This window comes from Prosopis cineraria, unplaced genomic scaffold (genome assembly GCF_029017545.1).
Source record: "Prosopis cineraria cultivar Desert tree isolate PC_DT_omini unplaced genomic scaffold, ASM2901754v1 PC10, whole genome shotgun sequence".
NCBI classification, from domain to species: Eukaryota; Viridiplantae; Streptophyta; class Magnoliopsida; order Fabales; family Fabaceae; genus Prosopis; species Prosopis cineraria.
The window spans coordinates 12,325,808-12,349,146 of record NW_026555341.1 but is presented as its reverse complement, the minus strand read 5'-3'; the positions used below and the strand labels follow the sequence as shown (position 1 = coordinate 12,349,146).

The following is a 23,339-nucleotide window of genomic DNA, read 5'->3' as shown; positions in this document are numbered from 1 at the left end:
GATTTGGTATTAATATTACAAGCTCCTTACATGTCATTCTCCCAATTGAAAATCTTATTAAATAGTCTAAATTTTAATAAAATTTAACAATATTTGCTAAAATGTCTTTATGTTAATTAATATCCTTATCTCTTTATGTTAATTAATATCCTTATCTCTAATATTTCACCTTGTAACATCTCAAATTTTGGACTTAAGAGTTTAAGAATATACTAGAATTCAGTAGGATACTAAACTTTGTTAATCAAGAATCATTAAAGTTCCTAAAAAAGATAGAATAACTCTCATGGGCCACACCATAATTTAAAAGTCTTTTTGGGACAAAAGCCAAATATTTTTAGAAATTTTAAAGAAGTGTCCATAATTGAGCAAGTTATAATTCATAAGAGTGTAGGATAGGCTAAAAGAAATAAATAAGGCTTAGAAGAATGATAGAGGTATTTAAAATTAGTCTTGAAAAATAATCAACAAAGCTGTGAGATTAAATGGGGGTAAAATTATTTGACAACTTTAGCTATACATCATAGGTTTTTTGAAAAAGGATCATAATAGATACAAAAAGGGCTACATGATATTAATAAAGTTGCTAGATTAAATAATAGAGATATCTAATATTAGTCTTGAAAAATAATTAATAAAATTGCCAGATTAAATAGAGATAAAGTTATTTGACAATTTTATCCTTACGTCATTGGTATCAAAGAAAACGATTGTAGTTAGATTTTAAGGATCATAGTAGATCCAAAAAGAATCAAGTGAGATCACAGTTAGATTTCATGGTCGCAGTAGACCTAGTAGAAAGTTACCGAGCCATAAAGTATATGATAGTTCTTTATGAAAATGATAACTTAGGATGAGTTTGCAATACAGTAACATCTTAAGTTTGACTAACTATTATAGAGCTCTATCTTTAATTTTTTTCTTAGATATCTTAACTATACTATCAAGGCTAAAAAAAGAAAAGGAAGAAAAACAAATAAGAATAAAAACCTATTTAGGACTAAATAATTATAATTAGAAGGCAAGGGTTACTTAATTATAGATTAATACAATAAGATTATGAGAAAGTATCCAGGTTATAATGGAGCAAGAAGGCTCGTTACTCAAAAAATGTAAAGCTCAACTGCAATTAAAATGTAATTTTTAAAAGTTTTGTGTCTTTAAGTGTAATTATCATAAATTTTTCCAAAAGTTTAGGAAAATTACATAAAATTTAGGAAAAATGGGTGAAAGGTTTTAAAGTAATTTTTAAGGCCTAAATGAGGTATTTAAAGTGAAAATACTTCAAGGAAAATAAAGTGAGTTAAAAAGCTTATTTTGGCTTATAATTTTATATTGAGCCAAATTTTGCGGTTTGAAAATCATGTAAAGGCCTTAAATAATACAATAATTATTGAAAATAATTATTTGAGGATAAAGTTACTCCTCAAGGAAATTTGAAATACAAGTTTACATTTTTTTTTTTTAGTCAAGAAAAGGTTGAACTTGAAATTTTGTTGCTGAGACTGGTTTTTATATGGTTGGCACAACATCTAAATTTTTTTAGATGAGGCTGTGAACTAATCTAAATGGTTGTGTAAGTTCATATTTGATGTTTAGGTAGTAAAGATTCAAGAATCTCATGTCTTACACAAATTTTAGAGCCCGACTATAAGATGTATGACAAAATGCACATGAGAATTTGCAAGATTGATTTTCGCATTTTCCTTTCATGGTTTTTGACTTGAAAAAAATGGTGAAGTAATAGTTTCATTATGTTTGGTCTTGGCTAATTCCTGTTACTAGCTTGATCATTGATGGTTGTTCTCCAAAGTTGCTGTAATTAATCACTTTTATCACGTCCTATATGTTCTTGATTTTTCTTTTAAAAAGGGAAAACTCCAAGTAAAAATTTGATTGCTGTTTGAGTTTGTTTGATTTTGTTTTGACATATTCCCATCATGGTTTTGTCTCAAACAAGTGAAGAAATTATTGTGATTCCTAATCCAAGGTTGAATTGGATGTAAAATGTGTTTTCACCATGGAAAAATATATATTAACCAACCCAAATCTTTCTTGAGGTCAAGACATCAATTTGCTTTTAATTTTTGTCATGGATAAATAGAGTAATTGGTGCCAATAATGTTATGTAAAGATCATTTTGATTTTAAATGTTTGGATATTTTTGTCGTTATTCTCATTATTTCCTTTTGAATGCCATTTGAGTATTAGCCAAGTTTGAAAAAAATTGAAGGACACATCCTCAAGCCTCAAGCCTAAAGAGGAATAAAATAAAATATCAAAATAGTTTCTTTGCTTTCCTTTGCTTTTATTTTATAAATTTCATGAACCTTTGTATTATGCACCAATTATAAACACAAATATCTCAATTATTTATTTATTATGTAAGATTTTAAGAATTTTGCAAGTATTTAAAATGATCTTTGTAATTAAATCAATAAAATTTTTTAAGTGTGAAGACGAATCTTGTATATATCAAATGAGGGTTCTAATGGCCTATCATTTAATCTAACTATATTTTTTATAATTTAAATCAACAAAAATATTTTTGTCTCAAGTGAGATTTTAAGAATCTCCGTTGAGACTTGAATTAAACACATCATTGTATAGGATAAAAAGTTCTTGCAAATGTTGTGATTATTAAATTTAAGGTCAAGTCCATCTTGTAAATAAATAATATTCTTTATTTTATATTTATATTTAATTTTTAGTTTTTCTTTTTAGATTTATTTTATTTTAGCCAATGAATAATAAAAAGAGTAGTTAAAATAATTTAAAAAGGCCATACTAATTGCACAATTAACTAAAATAACTATTTTTTTTAATGACTATTGTGGGTTGCATAAAATTTTTTTCACTCACTATTGACTCTCGTCTCCCAAACCTATCTTTAGTTACGAAAATCATTCTTATCACTTCTAATTGGTTTCTTAAGATTTTTAAAATAAAAATCTTAGTGGTGACTTCTTTCAGGATTGGCTTTCCCTTGTTTGAAGGCTGGCTCCCTTCCCTTTTTCCTTCATGATGAATAGGCGACCATGTTATGCGGCAAGCATGACAATCCCTATCTTCAGTAAACTGCAAACTTTCAGGGAAGAAGCAACCAATCTTCCCTTTTATAATAAAGTTACCTTAAAGGTGCCAACCAAGGTGGAGGTATCATTAAATCTTATGGTAACGTTGACACTTGTGAACAGTAAAGGAATGGGCATCCAAAACAATCACAGAGGTGTAGTTAGCAAGGGAGAAACGAGTAGGACCGAAGCCAAGGGGTTAAAGTTTAGGTTGGGTTAGAAGAGTTGGTCTATGGTTAAGCAACTATTGTGGTTCATGAAGGATGGAATCCAAAGGGATGGAGAAAGGAAAAGGTAAAGATTTTTAAAAGTGGATATAGTGATCTTGGGTTGAAGCCAGGGAAAGGAAGTAGTTAGAAAGAGCACATAAGCAAGACGAGTTGGAAAAATTGCAAGGAAGGCTAGTTGGGGAGATGAAGAAGCACTTATAGTTGCTGTAATCCTCACCAATGGAAGGCTAGAGATTACCATAAGGAAAGATGCATAGAATAGATGTGATTCAAAGGAGAAGACGTGGGATGATTTACGAGGTGGATGAAGTAAATGCACTGTTATGAGAATTGGATGAGACGGTAGGTTCAACTAGTTGATTTGGAAACCAATCTTAAGTCTAATTCAGTTATAAGAGAAAATCAACCAATATGAGAACTCGCCCAGAACTGTTAAAAACAGTGGAAAAAGCTGGTTGAACTAGTCCTGCTAATTTTTTAATTTTTATTTTTTTAAAACATTTTATTTTATATTTATAAACTATAATTTATACATATTTATATCTCATAAGTATTGATAAATGAAAAAAAAAGAATAAATATACAAGAAAAAGTGTAGAATATGTGTGTGTGTATATATATATATTTCAAATTTATAAATAATAAATTATGAAAGAAGTATATATATTTTGGATTAAAATGGTAAAATATTAATTCTCAGTATTATATATAATTATTTCTTCTTATTTTAAGTATATATTATTTATAATATATTGATTTATTTATGATTGGTTGAACCATGGCTTAGATCATGGTCCAACTATTGAATTATGAACTAGTACTTTGGCAGGTTCAATGACCAGTTCAATTTTTTTAACATTGAGTAAATGTCCAGTAAAAGAGAAGCCAATGAATGGAGGGAGTTTTTTTTTTTGGTTATGGGGAATTAGAATAGGAACTAGAGTTAATTCAAGTGTTAGTAAAACTGGGGCAATGAGCGAGAATGAGGATAGGAAGAAATTAGCTTGAGGTAGGAGTAATAAAACACCACACAAGTAGGTTGAGTGAAAGAGTGAAGTAAGCAAAGTGAAGGGGACCAAGAAGCTAACAAACATAAGAGAATGATAGAGTTGGGTTTTATGAAGATTAAAGAGCAAAGAAATTAAAAACTTTCATTGATGAAGTAAAGAGAAATGAGAATGAAGTTGATGAAGTTCGAACCCTTCTTTGTTAGACACTGCTACAAAATAGACTTTTCACGTTGCATTTTTAGGTCTTTTCACGTCACAACTATAGGGGACATTATACTGGGCGACTTAAAATAATGGCTCATCCACGTCACAAATAATGGAAACATGAAAAAGAATAAACCACGTCCCTTTTAATATTAAGAGAAGTAATTTTTACATAATTCACGTTCCCATTTTACTAGAAAGAGACGTAATTTCCATATAAACCACGTCCCCCCCAAATAAGAGGGATGTGGTTACTCATGTTGTCAAAGAAACCACGTCCCACCCAAGTAAGAGGGATGTGGTTTCTAGGAGAAACCATGTCCCTCATTCATGAGGGGGAAGTGGTTTCTTTAAGAAACCACATCCCCTTCTATAATAGGGGACGTGGTTTGTTGTGAACCTACTTCCCTCCCAATTAAGGGAGATGGATTCACTTGTTGTTATGTCCCTCCTTTTAATAATGTGACGTGGTTTTTATAATTTTTTTATATACAATTTGTATTTTCTTGACAACTAAAATAGAATTTGTTAAAGTATGCCATAGAAGTAGCCAAATTCATACAATAAAAGTTCAGCAAATAACAACTCATTTACAGCCATTCATAAACTATCACAACAAAATATACCAAGTGCATTGGAACGACAAAACTATTATCACCTATTTAAGTGTCAATATTTACAGCCAAATTCCAACAAACTGCATAAACACATTAGGGTTTATATCCTTCTATCTAACTATATGGATAAACTATAAAATCACACTATGTAAATAGCTCTTGAAGAAGATAACTTGCTAAATTGTTTCAAATGTCAGTTATGTCTTCACTGGTATAGGGGTACTCATTGTCAAAAAGCTACAAATTTTTATCAAATGTTTATTAGATATTCAAATCCAAATTCTAAAGCCTTGCGAAACTAATATTATTAAAATAAATAATAATGTAACTTACCATGTGTAAATTTTTGTTAGTTTCGGATTAAATAATCTCATACATATAACAAATAATATAATATCCACACTCTGTACTCCCTATCCGGCGATGGTATTGAAAGTTAAGAATCAGATAATAAGTATAAACAAAAATATATATAAAAAAGTTGTGAATAAAAAGTATTGAATTTAAATTATTTACGTTTGGAAAAATCCAAGTCGGTGAGGGATTTTTTTGAGATGTATTTTTTGCTGGGCATCGCTTTCCCTCAGTAATATAATATATCTTCAATGCTCTATCATGATATTTAAATAAAGTATAAAGTATTAAAACAAAATAAATATCTAACATTTATAAAAATAATCTTAACTTATGTGTTGAATATATTTTTAGTTTCAGCACTCGGTTGCTTGTCCATGGAACAAAACCAATAGATCTCATGCAAATATGGGCATATAACACAAAGGGACCAATGGTAACTACAAAGAGATAAAAGAAATCAATACATGAAAGCATAAAAAAGATTATCAAAATATATATATATATATATATATAAATGAATATAAAAGAACTTACCTTTCAAGAATTAGAGCCAGATAACATGGCAATTTTATTTCTAAAATAGTATTGCCCACGTATCTCATCCTATCACTGATATCATTGTGGGCTGATGTCAAAGAAGCTGGACACAAAAATCAAATTGATCTTTTTGTAGTCCAGTACAAAGACTACTAAGAAAACTATTCATAGAATGACATAAAAATTATTGCATATAAATTAAAATAAATAAAAATGAGATAGAATAGAGGTAATAAAATTACAAGATAGATAGCATAGCCCATGAGATATCTAACTCCTTCAGCGACAAGAATTTCAAGATGTCTTTCTTATCCATTGCAAAAGGATATGACTTGTCTATACCCACAATTCCTTTAGGCATTGTAATATTGATAGGCTTTGTCATTGCCTTAAAAAATTCATGTAATTGTAACAGAGCAGAATAGTCCTCAACCTCATCAAAATCCTAATAAAATATGAAATGAATAAAAGTTATATAAGTAATCAAAAGAGAGAATCAAAGAATAATGAAGAGTTTTTCTACCATTGGAATTGTCATCTCTGTGTCAACAAGTCTTTTATGCTATAAAATGAATTGTCTCAATGTTTCACCTAATTTTTCAACCTTATTAGTAGGGAATGGCACATTCACGTTTGGCTCAAGAACAACCTCAACTGTCACCTTTACTTGATCATCTAAAATACTCATGTTATGGATTGTTTCTGTGAGCATATATAGCCGTGCTAAACCAACAATCCTCTTTCAAGGATTATCCAAATAAAGAAAACAAACTTGTTCCTCTTCTACTAAGGGACTAGAGGCATGTAGTGCCATCTCTGGTGGATTACAGCTATCTTTAGTACTTTGAAGCACGAGAGAAGTCTGGAAAAATAAGTAAACACAATGAAATAAAATAAAATAAAATAAACAAAATTAAATAATTAAACTAATTAAAGGTAATAAAAACTTAGAGTTCCTGCTACCCAATTCCTTGTCCACTGTCTTGTGTGGTTCCTATGTTGGTGACCAGGGATCTAACCTCTTAAAGAATTTGCTCACGGAGTAGTAAATTATCCTGCTCATACTTTCGTGCACATTCATCTCTAACCTTTGCCAGAAGGTCATCAAGCTTAGCTCTTGATACAACTCTGATGAGCCTCGTGAAATTGGTCCAAAATACTCCTTCAGACTAACTCCTTTTCCTACCCCCCTAACACGACCAGAATAATCTGCCGTTCCAATTATTGATGCCAAGATATCCATTCTTCCAGAAGATTGAAATGAACCTTGGGAAGCTTGTTCCTTAAGTGAATCCTGCAATAGTTAATTAATGAATTTATCATAAAAGATATGAAATCTAAAATTGAATCTATTTAGTATAATTACTTACAATTCATTGAGCAACTTCAGCAGCCTCCGGAGTAATATATTAGCCTTTCTTTATTCTGGCTTCTTTCCATTTCCTTTACCGAGTTGGAGGAGCTGGGGGATGAACAACAATACTGGGGTCAGATCTCGCAGCTTCCTTCAATTGCTTCAAATCAACTTCCTTAAGTTTTTGGTTTAGCTTCCTGTATCCCCCCGAGACAAGTAATGCTGATATTTATTTTTGGACTCTCTCTTTATTTGCAGCACTTAATTCCTATAATAAAATAAAAATAAAGTTAGTTGTAAACTAAACAAAAATAAATAAGTTATTAATTATATCAAAATTTACCTGAAATTTAGGATCATCTCGTGACCTCACAAATTCTCTCAAAGTGTCTTCATCAATGAAATTATATTCCAAACATGGATTGTTCTTCTCTTTTGCTCCTCGAATGTATTCCCTAGAAAGTGATAACTTGAAATCTTTCCACCGATCACGTACTTGTTGAAGCCAGTACGTCTTCATCTTATCGGTAGGAGGGATATCATAAGTAAGCTGCAATATGTCATAATTATAAAGTAAGATAATGGTATCTAATATAATAAAAAATAAAAAAATAAAAAAAATATGCATACCAAAATATCACTCCAAATCATGTCCTTCGTAGCTTCTGGTACTTCTTGCCAATTATGATACAAGATTCCAACTTTACTCTAAGCTATGAGACCTATGTAACTTACAAACTTGTCCCTTTCTGGACCAAGTGGTCTTTTACCACCATTAAACTCTAAATGCACTCTCTCTATAGTGCTAGCTCCTTCAATTTTGTACTTCCTCTACCTCTTTTCTTGTAAGTTGCGCTGGATGTGTCAACTACATCTTCATTAGAACCCTCCATGTGCCTGTTAAGATTATAAAATAATACAAGTAAGTAACTTGCATTATAATTAAATATATAGAAATAACTAAATGAAACAAATATATGAATATAAAGAATCAATTAATTCAATGTTTTATTAAGTAATTCTTACTTTATTCATTGTCCCAAATTCCTTCACAATAATAATCTCTAATTGCATATTCATCATCAACCAAATCTACTTCAGTTGATCTAGGTAGATTTATAGTGAAAGGTGGGGTTTCATCAAGGTTAAAAGTTGAGTCATCATCTTCTACATCAATAATTTGTTTTTTGCCTTGTAGTACAATAGAACGCTGTTTATTCGCTGGATCAATGACGTAAAAAACTTGTTTTGCCTGACTTGCTAAAATGAAGGGCTCCTCTTTAAAACCAAGCCTCTTGAGATCAACTGAAATAAACTCAAATTTCTTATCTACTTCAATAGCATTAAAGTGAACCCACCTGGATTTGAAAACATGTACTTTGAATTTAGTATAATTCACCTCCCATATCTTATCAACCACTCCATAATAGTCCGTGCGAGCCAATAATAGGTTGTTATCTTTTGAATTGAAAAAATGCTGGGCTTCAGCTTCTACCATTACTCTACTATTTTACATAGTACTTTTATCATCTTGAGCTTTTGTATAGAAGGAATATCCATTTATATCATACCCACCCTAACACACGACCTCAAAATGAGGTCTCTCAGCTAACCACATTATTGTATTAGAAACACTAGTCTCATTCATAACTTTTTCTTTGAACCATTTTTTAAAAGTCTTGTTGTGCTCATTAGCCAATTGCATTTCATTCTTTCTTGGGTGTTTGTCTTTCAACAAATTTTTATGAGCATCTAAATAAGGTTGAAATTCTTTCATGTTATTTAAGATGTACAAATGTGCTTGCAAGACTTCTTCATGAGACATATACTTCACTCTGGACCCCCGTGTTCCCTTACTAACAAGTCTCGTTCCCTTATGCTGAGTTTGAGGGACCCCAATAGCCTTCAATCCTTTTAGATATGCAGTATAAAATTTAACAGCCTCTTCCGCTACATATCTTTCAACAATTGATGCTTCAGGCCTGTATGGGTTTTTAGAATACCCTTTTAGGATTTTCATGTATCGCTCGAATGGGTAAATCCATTTAAGATAAGTAGGACCGTAAAGTCTTACTTCTCTAACCAAATGAACTATTAAATGCACCATAATGTCAAAAAATGCTGGAGCAAAGTGCATTTCTAATTGACATAAAATAATATAACCCTCATTTTTTAATTCACCCAACTTGTTAGGATTTATAACTTTACTGCATATAGCACTGAAGAACATACACAATCTAGTTATCATGTGTCTCACATCATCTTTCATAATCCCTCGAATAGCCACTAGTAAAAGTTGCTGCATCAACACATGACAGTCATGAGACTTTATGCCTAGTAATTTCAAATCACTTATCGAAACAAGTCTTCTAACATTAGAAGAATACTCTTGTGGCACTTTAATAGCATGCAAACATCCATATAAACTTCTTTTCTCCTCTTTAGATAATGTGTGCACTGCTGGGGGTAAATAAGCTTTCTTCCCCTTTTTGTTGTGCATGTAAGCGTTTTCTTATTCCCATTTCAACTAAATCAAGTCTGGCGTTTATTCCATCCTTAGTCTTGCCACTTATGTATAAAAGCGTACCAATAAGACTATCACACATATTTTTCTCCACATACATCACGTCAAGACTATGCCTCATATCTAAACTTTGCCAATATGGAAGATAAAAAAAAATGGACCTCTTTTTCACAGATTCTTCTCACTTACATTCCTTTTATTCTTACCGAAAATGACATTGATTCCTTCCACACGCTGATAAACTTGGTTTCCAGTTAAGGCCTTTGGAGCCATTTCATACTCTTGTGAGCCATTAAAAGCCTTTTTCAACCTACAGTAAGGATGATACCGATTAAGAAATCTTTGATAACTAAGGTAGACTGTTTTTCTTTCATGCTTAAGTTGGTGGTAGTGTGTGCCTTCTTCACATATAGGACATGCATTATGGCCTTTAACATTATATCCTGATAAGTTTTCATATGCAGGAAAGTCATTTATTGTTGTAAAAACATGGCATGCAACTTGAAGTGCTCTTCCTTATAAGCATCAAATACATCTATACCTTCCTCTCATAGCATTTTCAAATCCTCAATCAAAGGGGCCAAGAAAATATCAATATTGTTTCCTGGCTATTTTAGTCCCAAAATCATCAAAGACAACATTATGTACTTACGTTTCATACACAACCAAGGAGATAAGTTGTAAATAACTAACAAAACTGGCCATACACTGTGTGTGCTATTAAGATTTCCATATAGGTTGATTCTATCCGTACAGAGTTCAAGCTGAAGGTTTCTCAGATCGCTTTCAAATTGAGGAAATATGTGATCTATTGCCTTCCATTGAGGAGAATCAGTTGGGTGTTGAAGTTTCCCATCAGATAGTTTCTCATCAAAATACCATCTCAAATTCTTTACTTTTATTGGATTAGCAAACAAATGTTGAAACTGTGGTATTATTGGAAGATACGACATCACCTTCGCAGGAGGCCCTTTAGTTATGATCTCATTACCATGATCAACATCATCGGTCTTCTTCACTTTGTACCATAAAGTCCCACATTTGGGATACTTGTGTAGCCCTTCATACTCATTTCTATATAGTATGTAGTCATTAGGACAAGCATATATCCTCCTATAATCCATATCCATTGGACACAGGATTTTCTTTGCCTCATACATACGTTTTGGAAGTAAATTATGGGCTGGAAGCATTTTACTCAAGAATTCAAGTAACTCTATAAAACTCGAATTGGTCCACCCACTTCTTGACTTTAAATTCACCAATCCTAACACAGCTGTCAAGAGCGTAAAATTAGTACACCCCGAGTATAAGAGTTTCTCTACATCACTACGCAAGTTGTCATATGCATGTGATTGTGCAAATGACGTCATCCCAATATCACGAATCATATCCTCTATTCTATCATCCCAGTCATTCATAATTTGCTCATTTTGGGACATAAAAGTTGTTCCTGCCTCCCCATGCCATACCCATCTTGTATACCTCAAATTTATCCCATCATAAATTAAATGCTCTTTTATTTTATCAATACCAAATTCAATCTTATTCATACAGTTGACACAAGGACAACAATACTTTCCATTTTTGCTAGGAATATTTTTCCTAGCAAATTCAAGAAATTGGTCTACACCATTCTCATACTCCTCAGTCATTCTACTAGCATTCATCCAATTACGATCCATTCTTTTTTTACCTAATAAATCATCACAAAGTCTATCAACTTAATAATTCACTATCTTACTTGTACTTCAATTAGACTTATTTTTTTTAAAAAAATCGACAGAGTCTCCTCTTAAAGATTGAATATCTTAAAATTATAATAACCAAAAATAAATAAAACCAACAACAAGTAGTTGAATAAATATTTACATATTAAAGTTAGAAAACATCAAACTTTAAGCTTATCCAAGTTTAATTTCTAAATAAAAAAATCAACAGAGTATATATATATATATATTCTAATTGGATTGAGCTTGTTCTTAGCTAAGAAGCTGTTCTTAGACAGTTGGAAAGCCCTTCAACAATGACCGTTGAGGAACATGCTACAACAAACACTTTTTCTAGAGGACATGGAGTTGCTGCCATACAGACTATACCTAAAGAATGTTGGTTCAAGCTTTTTGTTTCATTTTTATATATGCATAAACTAATGATCAGATGGGCCAGGACTTTTAAATTTTTAGATTTTAATCATAGTATATATATTTTGAACATTTTATGATAGCATAAATGTTTTTGGGTTTTCTTTTGCAGGCAGACCAAATCATCAAGTCTCCACCAATACCCAAGTAGGTAGCTTTCTTATCAATAAGGCCGATTTGAGGCCGTAAGTAAGTAATTTCTTATTATATTTAACTGTTTCTAAGGTATGAGCACTGTGACCCTATAATTGAAAAGCGGAATACAATTAACAGTTGGTTGAGCTTAGCATTGCACAAATACTTCATTTGCTCAAATGAAGTATTTGAGCACTAAGACCCTATAATCACAAATCATATTCAATCTATCCAGCTCCTACACTTGTTCAAATGAAGTATTTGTTTATAAATAAATCTTTCATTTCTTACAAACTTGAGGAGTTGAAATTAAATCATGAGATCCATATTAGAACCATGCAGTTAAGACTATCCTAGACTATTATTGAGAATACGTATAGAGCTATTGTATGCTAAACAACCTGAAGAGGAGATGGGCAATGGGAAGAGATACTGAGCTGTTCTTAGTTGAGAAGCTGAGAAAGATGAGAAGAGGATGAACACGGGAGGCAGGGAGCTGCTGCTACATACGAGTTACAGATTGCAGAGCTGAGAGCTTGTTAAAAAGATAAAAATATATAATCATGGTGCAAGATTGAAACCACTGCACGAAGATAGAACATCTAAGGCCATATTAAAGTAACTCTCCTAATTAACATTTGCCTCAACTTTTAGGATGCAAACAAAAATTTATAATAATATTCTCCAATTGCCCCTCTCCTAATTGGCAAGCACAAGTATTTCTATGGGAAATTAAAAGATATAGTTCTTTCCCCTTGCCAGACACTATGTCTAAAGGTTATGTGTTCCCATGCTTTAGTCTCCAATTGGTAAAATCATGCCACTTACATACCACTAAAATTACTTGGGGCCACTCAACGTGGGACTCCAACAGGTTTCTATCAGCTTTACCATAATTGCAATTTCAATAAATTATAATTGAACAAGATTTTTAGTAAAATTAAAGGAGTTTAAGCTAGCTCTGGTAACTAGTAGGTGATTGAATATAGAGAAGTTGAAGAGGAAAAAAAATTAAACATAGTGGCTCCACACCTAACTGCTCTAACATTGCAAGAAATCTCTGTCTCACACTATCACAACAAAATGGTTTGCATTTTACCACGAGGCGTGAATTTAGGTGTGATTTGATGATATGAAACAAAACAAGTCCCTGAAGTCAATGGATACTTCTCACAGAGCATGCTCTTAGTCAATAAAAAAATATTTAATGCATTTTACTCAAACACTACCTTGGCAAGATTGTTAAAGCTACTAAACATATTGAAGCCATTAGAGAGAGCAGGAGTAGGACAAACAGGCCCAGCCTCAAGCGAAGGTGTATAACAAAGGAAGCATTGTGGTAATCAAACTAACTCTTCAACATGACTGTAATTCGGGAAAGTACCATGAATAAAAACACTAACTAAAATTTTGGTGAGAAATGAGAAGCACCGAGAGGCAGAGCAACTGTTCCTGCTAGCCGAGAACCTGAGAGAGATGAGAAGCACTGAGAGGCTAAGAAGCTAAGAGAGACAATCACAGAGAGGGCAGCAAAAAGATGAGACCGAGAAGCTTGGCTGAGCAGTAAAAAGACCAGATTGACAAGCTTGGCTGAGACCGAGAAGTAGAAAGACGGTACTCTGATTGAAGATGAGGGTAGGCACAGCAGACTTTGAGTGTTGTTTTAAAAAACTTGACTGGCGTCAGGCTCAAAAATCGAGTGGGGAAGGAGAATCCACGTCCCCAGAGAGGAGAGGGATATGGATTTGAGAATCTACGTCCCTTTCCTCTTTGGGGGACGTGGCTTCTTACGTGGCTTCTTAAGAAACCACATCCCCCAGAAAAGAGAGGGACATGGCTTCTGCAGAAGCCAGCTGACTTTATTAGAAGCCACGTCCCCCTCTTCAAAGGGGATGTGGCTTCTTCACAAGCCACGTCCCTCTCCTCAAGAGGGACATGGATTCTGAAGAAGCCACATCCCTTATGGGTGGGGGACTTGGATTCTGATAAAGCCACGTCCCCTCAAGAATTAAGGAGACGTGGCTTATTAATTTTTTTTAAAATAATTTTTTTTCAATCTACGTCCTCTTTTTACTTGGGTAACGTGGATTGTGTTCTTTCTAAGTCTAACTTTTAAAATGGGATGTAAATTAGGGTAGTAGAAATACCTTTTTGTAGTAGTGAGAGGAAGAAAGAGAAAAAACCTCTCACTAGAGTGAGGAATGTTTTTGAACACTGAATCATGGCTAGTTTGATACCAACACATCACTATTCTTTCTAATTATTTTATGCTTATGTTTATCGAGAATGACACACTGATCCACATAAAAGAAAAATCTTCATCTAATTAAGATCACAGACATTACATATTACTGTGGTCATATAATGCTAGATAACTATTACAGTCTTCTTCTATTGTAAATACCATCAATTGTCACTGTAGAACTACAGTGTGAACAAATATTAAAGACAATTCACTATTGGCTCAGGAAGCTGTGGGATTTGTTGATAGTATTTTTGATTTTTTTAAAGCTTTATCCACACACCTTAAATAAGCACAGGGTATTTATGAACTAGGTTTGATAGGCAGGGATGGGGATGTTCGTGGGGGTTGCTATGCTTCTACTGGTCATCTGTTTCCTTTATCTTTTTTAATCTTTCATTCTTGAGTTACTATTGGGTTGCATAGTTTCTATTTTTTTTAACGAAACACTTTGGTTTTTTAAAAAATTATTCAAATATGGTTATTTGATTATGTAAGATACAAATTCCAAAAAGGAAGAGGTACATATTTGGCCCTCAATTTTTTTTAGGAGCATTGGATATTCTATATTGTGAGGTGGTGCGAAATAAATTATCAACTTTAAAAAATGAAGCATTCAACAGCATTCGTTAATTTTTATTTAATGAACGTTAACTTCTCTCATATGAGGCTTATAAATTTTTGATTGAAATGACATGTAGCTCTCCACTTTAGCAAATAAAAGTCAAAATCTAGTCATAAATTATTTTTTGAGGAGCACTAGGTAGCTTTTACTATAAAAAATGAATCATTCAGGCCCCATTTGGTAGCTTGGAATCACAGAGAAAGAAATGGAATTGGATATGGAATCTGTTAACATGTGTGTTTGGTATGCAATAATTATGATTCTTTGGAATCAGGATTCAAGGAAATTTGGTAGAATTCAATTCCATCACATGTATCATAAAATCCAATTTCATGGTTCCCTTTCTCTAGTTTGCTCCTTCTCTCTCCTCCAATATAATTTTTTTTAATTTTAAAAAGGACACTTTTTCATTAAAAACTCTTCTATCATACCAAACATGGCCTCAATACTTTTTCATCAATTTTGACTAAACACCATTTATTTTTAGACTTATGAGACTAACAATGCGTCAATATCTCCAATGTCTTGCCTTCATTTTTAGTCTCAGCTTAAGAAGAAGAGGTTCAAAGAGTTCTTATTTAAATATATTCACAAAGATAATACAAACAAAGTAGAAGAGAAAGAGGAAGAAGACAATGTTTCATTTAAATCTTTATAGCAATTCAAGCAAAGTAGCAGTTTGAATTGCGATGTTGCTTGATGAATAACATATTTTGCACACTTTTTTTTTTTTTACATTTGTGATCATATTTTATTAGCTTAGACCCTTGTATGCATGATTTTTAACATTAAATTTGATCATCGGCTCATTGCATTAAGTTTTGACATTAGGGACATTTTGATCATTTTACATATTTTATTAAAATTAATTGTTTTTAATTTAAAATTTTAATTCCTTCACACATTTTTATTAATTGTGTAATTCGTATTCTCAATTTTAGGACTTTGTGATTCAATTTCATTAGATTGGTTTAATTTTTTAATTTTGCGTGTTCAAGCATTTAGGGGCTGATTTGATAATTTTATTTATTTATTTATTTATTTTACTTTTGAGAATAGGAGGAAAGAGAAAGAAACAAAATGCAGAAACGACGGAGGCGCTCTGAGTTTCAGATCATCACACAGAATCGCTCATCACGCTCTCAGTCCGAGTTCGGCCTCACACTCATTGATCGCACATTTCCTCTGGTTTCTAGAGTTTGCTGCACGCCACCGCTCACAGCTTCCAGTTTTCAGTTCATCATCATCTCTCATCTCCTCTCGGTTTTTAATTTCGAACACACGCTGAACGCTCATCTCTGCTCTGAGCCGACAGAGTTCAGACGCTCACACACACTCATCGCATCGTTGCACGGCTCGCTCATCTCTCTCGGACAGAACTCAGTCCGTCGCACACGATTGCTCCTTCTCTCAGTTTCAGTCAGTCGCACGCTCATTCATTCACAATTTCAGCAAGCACTCGTCCATGGGAGCCTTTTGTGGATCTCTCCTGTAGCCGGGAGACATGGAGAGTGAGATGAGAAGTTAAGACTTTATTTAATCAGAGGAGAGAGAGAGAGGATGGGGGGAGAGGAGGAGTTGGGGTGGGGTGGTTAGGGAAGGAATGGTGGGGATCCCTAATCTGGTAGAGGCTCCAAAGCCTTCTCTGTTTTTTTTTTTTTTTAATAAAGTGAAGAAAAAAAATTATTTTTTTTCAATTAAATACTGTTTAAATTTTTAAATTTTTTTTAAATGATAAAATTTTATTTAAATTTCATATTCTCTTAATTTTGGTTATGTTGTAGCTCAAATTTAATTTTAATTCTTATTATGATTTTAAATTTAATTTATTAATTTTGATTAAATTGATTGAATTAGTTTGATATCTTTTTTTTGGTGTCATGATTAGATTGCTTTGATTTACATTTTTATTGAATTACTGCACTTCAAGTGTTTGAGTTTATATTTTAATAGTTATTATTTGCTGAATTTGAATTCCTCTTGAGTCTTGTTTGATATTTATGATTCATTTAATTTCTATTAGGTCTTAACAAAGAGTTGATTGTTTAAATTTAATTGTTCTAAGTGTTAGAGCAATGTTTTAGCGAGGCAAAAATTTAGTGTGATTTGTTTAATCAAAATTTGGCAATTGTTAAGGAGTTATGTGTCTTGATTTAAGCTACATTTACCTGGTCCTAATGGTCATTAGGTTTTTATTTTGTCAACTGAGTCACATAGGGACCGAGCTCATGCAATTAAAGAGTTTGTGATGATGGAATGGATTTAAAACTTGAAGAATTCACTCATTTGCTCGTTTGAGTCAATTTTGCTTCCATTCATTTTTACTTAATATTTCGAAAATCAAAAATATTTTTCTTCTTAATTTTTGTCAAACCAATGTTGATTTTAAGTTGCAAATGGTTCATGAATTAAAATTGTTTGCTTCGCTTGCTCTCTTGGGATAAGAATGACCTAAGGTATACTTCACTACATTCTAGAATTTGTGAAAAGCTTGATATGACTTAAGGCTTTTCATTACCATGTGTGAGAGAAGCTTGATTCAATTAGTTCATTTTTTTATATAAATAATTCATGACTAAATTAAGCTTGAATAATTTTTTATAAAAATAATTTGTAGCTAAAATAGCATTGCAATTATATTTATTAATTTTTATTAAATTTATAAGTAATTAATTAATTCTTGTATTTGTAAAAGTATTTAGTTCGGTATTCTTATTAATGTTAACTAATTATTGTTATTAATAAATATTATAGTTTTTGCATACAATTAATTAACTATTATTTTTAATTATTTATTATTATTACATAATATAATTAATAAATATTATTTTAAAGTGAAGTTATTGAAATCTTCTATCCCCTTTTTTCTATTTCCTTCAAATAAAATATACAGGTGATTTACCTGTGCATCACACGGGGCCTAATTTCTAGTTAATTACCATAAAATCAAGCGTACACAATCTCAAGAGCACAAATGTAAACAAATGGTTTATTCATCATGAATTATGCACACAAACATACTATATATATATATATATATATATATATATGTATGTATGTATGTATGTAAAAGCATATATGCCGCTTCTTCAACCTGTTCTCATCAAAGATATGGAGAGACTGAGATACACCATGTTTCCCTGAGACATACGATGGGCTAGTACTTGTTGGCAATGCTGAAAAACATGATCCATTATAGTTTCTCCAAAGTAGCTAACAAGCAAAGGTTCAGTCACAGCTCTTATGAATTGTGCAACTTGGTATTCTTTACCACCATTACGCTTCTCCTCATATGCCGCCTCCCAATTTGTTTCAAATTCCTCTAAGTGATTAATCGTGAAGGAGCCTTCTTTTACAACCTCTAATTTCAATTCAAATGAGGATGGAGTATAGAATGGAACATTGTATGAATCCATTTTATGTTCCTCTATCATCCCCTGCAATGCACATCAAAACAATTAAATTGCTCTATCATGCACTAATCTTTATTTTTTTTTAGGATAGTGAAACTTTTAGTGTATCAAATTTGCCTCAATTATCAATTTAATTCTTATTATTTTTTTAAAAAATAACATTAATAAAATCTATAGCCATAGATAACAGAATACTAATGGCAACCATGTATATTATTAAAGAGGTGTAATTCTTTTGGTATAAAAAAAAAGATTCAAAAGTTTAAAAAGATAAAATAACAAAACACAATGCATAAGGGACTAGATTGATAAAAAAGAAATTAATTTAAAATTTATTTATTCTCATTTAGCTACATACACATGTTAAGTTATTAAATATACTTTACATATTAGATTAATTTGAGAGTTAATTTGTATTTTAAAATTTCAAAGACTAATATGATAATTTAAGAAAATGTAAAGCGCCAAATTGATAAAAATTAAATTTTAAGAACTTAATCAATAACTAAAATAAATTTTAAAAAATAAATTTTATGGTTAAAGACCATTTCCCCCTAAACTTTTTTTTTATAAGTGCTAGGCACTCCGAACTATAGGATAGGGCAATATCCACCTAAAAAATTTTCTTAGGAGCGAAAATATCCTTCTGTCAAATACCCATCACCTTTTTCCCTTATCTGTGGATGTGGAATAGTTGTAGAGCAAAATGAACATGAAACAATGGAAAATGGATTAGAATGCTTACTATTACTATACATGGGCTCTACAACAATTCCATTTTAGTAGATAACTGAGGGGATGACAAGTTTCTGATGGAAGAGTGATTTTGCTCTTAAAAAAATTGTTAGGGAGATATTGGCCCACTCTTTAGTATAGGGTGCCCATCACTCTTATAAAAAGTTAAGGAGGAAATGATATTTAACCCAAAGTTTTATTATTCCTTTTTCCTTAAGTTAAAGGGCAATTTACCTCTTAGACTATAAGTCTAGGTATGTCTGAGATCCTAAATTAGTTTATGTGCAATATTTTTTCCTTAACTTTTAAAAACGGTGTAATATAGCTCTTACCATTAAGAAAAGTTAATGTTGATTGTTAGTTGATCAAAAAATGACAGAAAAGAATCTCCATTAGAAAATGATAAAAAAAAGAGTTGCATATGATGACACAATAATAACAAACAAGGATCCAAAAAATTACAAAAAGAACTAAGAAAGTTTTCTTGGTCATTCTTTGTAATTTTTAAGGTCTTTTTATGTTATTTTCTAGTCAATTAATGATCAAAATTAACTATTGTTAATGATAAAATTACATTGCATCATTTTCAAAGGTTAGGAAGGAATATTGCTCAAAAAATGAGTTTAGGGTCTCAAATTCACCTGTACTTATAGTTTAAGGGTCAAATTGTTATTTACCCTTTTTTTCCCCCTTTTGTATGCATTTCAAAGAAAATTGTATACTCCCTCCCATCGTTAATATAAGGCAAATGTTAACCAACTACTCACTCATTAAACTAACACTATTTGTTGTAACCTTAAACTTATAATGTTATGTAACTTTTTAATTTCACCTTTCTTTGCAATTAATATCCATAATAACTTATAACCTAAGAAGTCAAACCATAATAAATGAAACAAGGGTAGAATTAAAAAAATAAAATTAACTACTTTAATCTTTGAAAAACTTCTAAACTTTATCTTATATTAAGGATCAGAAGGAATAGTTAAAAACATGCATGGCATACCTCCAAGACCATGTCATTAAGCGCTTCAGCTACAATCTCCCAAATGATGATATATTTATTCATTAATGAATCATCACTTCTTCCCACGAGTGTAAGTACGATACAACCCCCTTCAAAAAGCTCTTGAGCACGAAACTTGAGAAACATTGAAAAATCACTTCGAAATTGATGGTAGTAAGCATTGCGCACATTTAAAGGGCTTATGCTTGTCATGCAAACATTGCCCTTATTATTCTCTACACCCTCAGGAACCTACAATTAACAATCACACTCACCTATATTAATTATAACTTACAAAAACCAACAATGAATTCTCAATACAATCTAAAAGAAATCAAATTACTTATATATGTACCTGAGACATCCAATGAAGACCGTAAGAGGAATGACCAAAATGCAAAGATTTAGTGGGAAAATCCTGCCACAAAAGGAACCAGGAACACCACTAATGTAGCATGGACCAATCCCACCAACCACTTCCTTACTTAGCTTTTGTTTAAAGCTTTCAAGAGATTTGAAGGTTGTGTTGAAATCATTGCTTGGTAGGTCATTCAAGAAAATCATTGTATTCTGGAGATTCTTGGTTTAAGTCTTTACAAAGCTTCTCCACAGTTTCAATCAATTCGAAAGAGATAAAGAAAGTGTTTGATCCAGATGAACAACCCAAATCTGCAATGTTTAGGTTTCGAGGGATTTTATCTTCATAGAAGGAAGCTATGGCTTTGTCTCTTATGAGCTTTGTTGAAGAAGCCGCCCTTTGCTATCACATTGATTGTGTATATTATTAGTAAGCATAAAGCAATAATGCTTGCAAATGGAATGTTAGAAAAGGATTGAATAGATTTTGATATATACCGGTAACAAAGAATTGTGTGAGTAGCTTGTTTCTGTAGTGCCTCCATTCATATGCAACACTTGAGCGACGTCCATTCTCTTCCCTTCACTCCTACAGTTATTGAACATTTTATGAAATAATTTTTTTAGCTACATTTTTAAATTGTTTAAATTAAATTTTTATCGTTTATATTTATTAATTTCCAATAATGGCATATTTTAATAATAATTTTATGAAATGATAAAGGGTTAAAGGGCCACTTTGTCTTTAAATTATAGTCTAAGAGTATCTGAGATTTTAAATTTAATTTTCATATAATATTTTCTTTTAACATTTGAAAATGGTGTAATGTTATCTCTATTATTAATAAAAAACAACTTAATTTTTTTTATAAATAACTTTGAATGTTAATTGGCAAGATAATTATGTAAAAAGAGCTCAAAAATTATATAAAATGATTACAAAATTACAGAAAATGATCCAAAAATTATAAATAAATACTCCCTCCGTCCTAAATTATAAGTATATTTTTGTTTTGACAAAACTAAAATAAAGTGTATTTAATAAGTTTTATTGATACGTGTGATTTTATTTAAAAATATCTTATAATTTAAAATAAAAGGAGTGTTATATAAAAAAATTAATACCAATAAGTTTTATGAAATACAAATAAATACAAAGAGATAAATCTTAATTACTTTATGTATAAAGTATCTTGTAGCCTCTTATGCTTGGGGCTTTCATCGATTTGATCCCTTAACTTTAATTGGTATTAATTTTCTTATGCTAAAGTATACTTTTGGTGATATAATTTTATATAATATTTTAATTTAGTTTTTTAATTTTATAAAGTATATTTTTAGTCCTTTAACTCTAACATTGTTAGTTTTAAATGGTTATTTTTTATAAAAATTATTTTTATTTTAAAAAATTAAACTTAATAAGTCAACATTTGAAAATATTTTATCAATATTTAAAATTTCAATGTTAAAATTTTTGGTGATGAAATTAACAGTGTTAAGATTAAATGACTGAAAATATACTTTATAAAATTAATTGACCAAAATAAAATTTTATATAAAGTTAAAGGATTAAAAGAATACTTCAACCATTTTCTTATATGATAGAGTACTTATTTGAAATTTTTGAGTCTTTTCTATAATTATTTTGGTCTTTTTTAAAAATTTTTTAATCAATTAATAATTAAAGTTAACTTTTATTAATATAGGAGTAACATTGTCCTATTGTCTTGAAATGTTGAAGTGAATGATTACACAAATAAAAATAAATTTAAAATACTAAATATTTTTAGATTTATAGTTTAAGGATAAATTTATCCTTATTTTTTAATAATTCAAGAGAACTCAACAAATCAAACAGCGAGGTAGGTCCCTGAGTTTAAATCCTATCCATTTAAAATCTTATCCAAAAGTTGAGATAATAAGTGGGGCAAAAGTGCACAGAACACGTCCAATTTAAAGATGTCAATTTAATTATAAGAAATGAAATTTAAAAAACAAACAATAGTGAAGTTAAATAAAAAAAAATTATTGATTTAGACGTAATCTTTTTTGAGAAAAAGACTTAATATTTTTAAAATTATATATTTACAATAATTTATGAGTATTTTTATGAGATCTATGAGAAAACTCAAAAAATCCATGAGAAACATTTTTTTTTCATGCCTTTTCTCATGGATAAAGGGCCTCTAAAAATGCTGAAAAAAATTTCTCAGCTCAGAGTCCTCATGTGAAATTATATCATCTCACCAACCATATCTTATGAGAAATTATTGCTTAACCAAAAGCATTCAATCCTTACTAATGATATTCATTGTTTGTGAGTTTCATTAATTATAAATTTACTCTTTGATAAGTTTTAAACAATAATAGTTCATTATTAAACTTATTTTTTTTTATCCCTGTTTTATTAATTGAAATAAAGAAACTTAAGCTTGGAGAACTTAAGGGGATTTGAGATTACTTTTATAAAGGGCTAAGGTTACATACTCAAAGAGGAGTTTGAATTATACTAGGCCAAACAAAGCTCAAATTAATTTTAGTGGACATAGTGAAAAATCTTAAATGTAGTTTGAGAACTAAACATAAGCCCAAGTTATTAGAGTTAAATCCAGATAAATGCACTGTACAAAGCTTAACTTCCCTTCTCATAGTATTGTTTAGTTGATTTCATTCCTAACTTACCTTTTACTTGTGCATGCTTTGCTTTAATTTTAATTAGCCTAATTCAAACAATACTGAAGTTAAATAAAAAAATTTATTGATTTACAACAATTT

General features: G+C 30.9%; 1 pseudogene; it reads right to left on the bottom strand.

The window, feature by feature from the left end:
• Window positions 1–18,142: 18,142 nt before the first annotated feature.
• Window positions 18,143–21,137, bottom strand: LOC129322411 (S-adenosyl-L-methionine:benzoic acid/salicylic acid carboxyl methyltransferase 1-like; annotated as a pseudogene).
• Window positions 21,138–23,339: the final 2,202 nt, after the last annotated feature.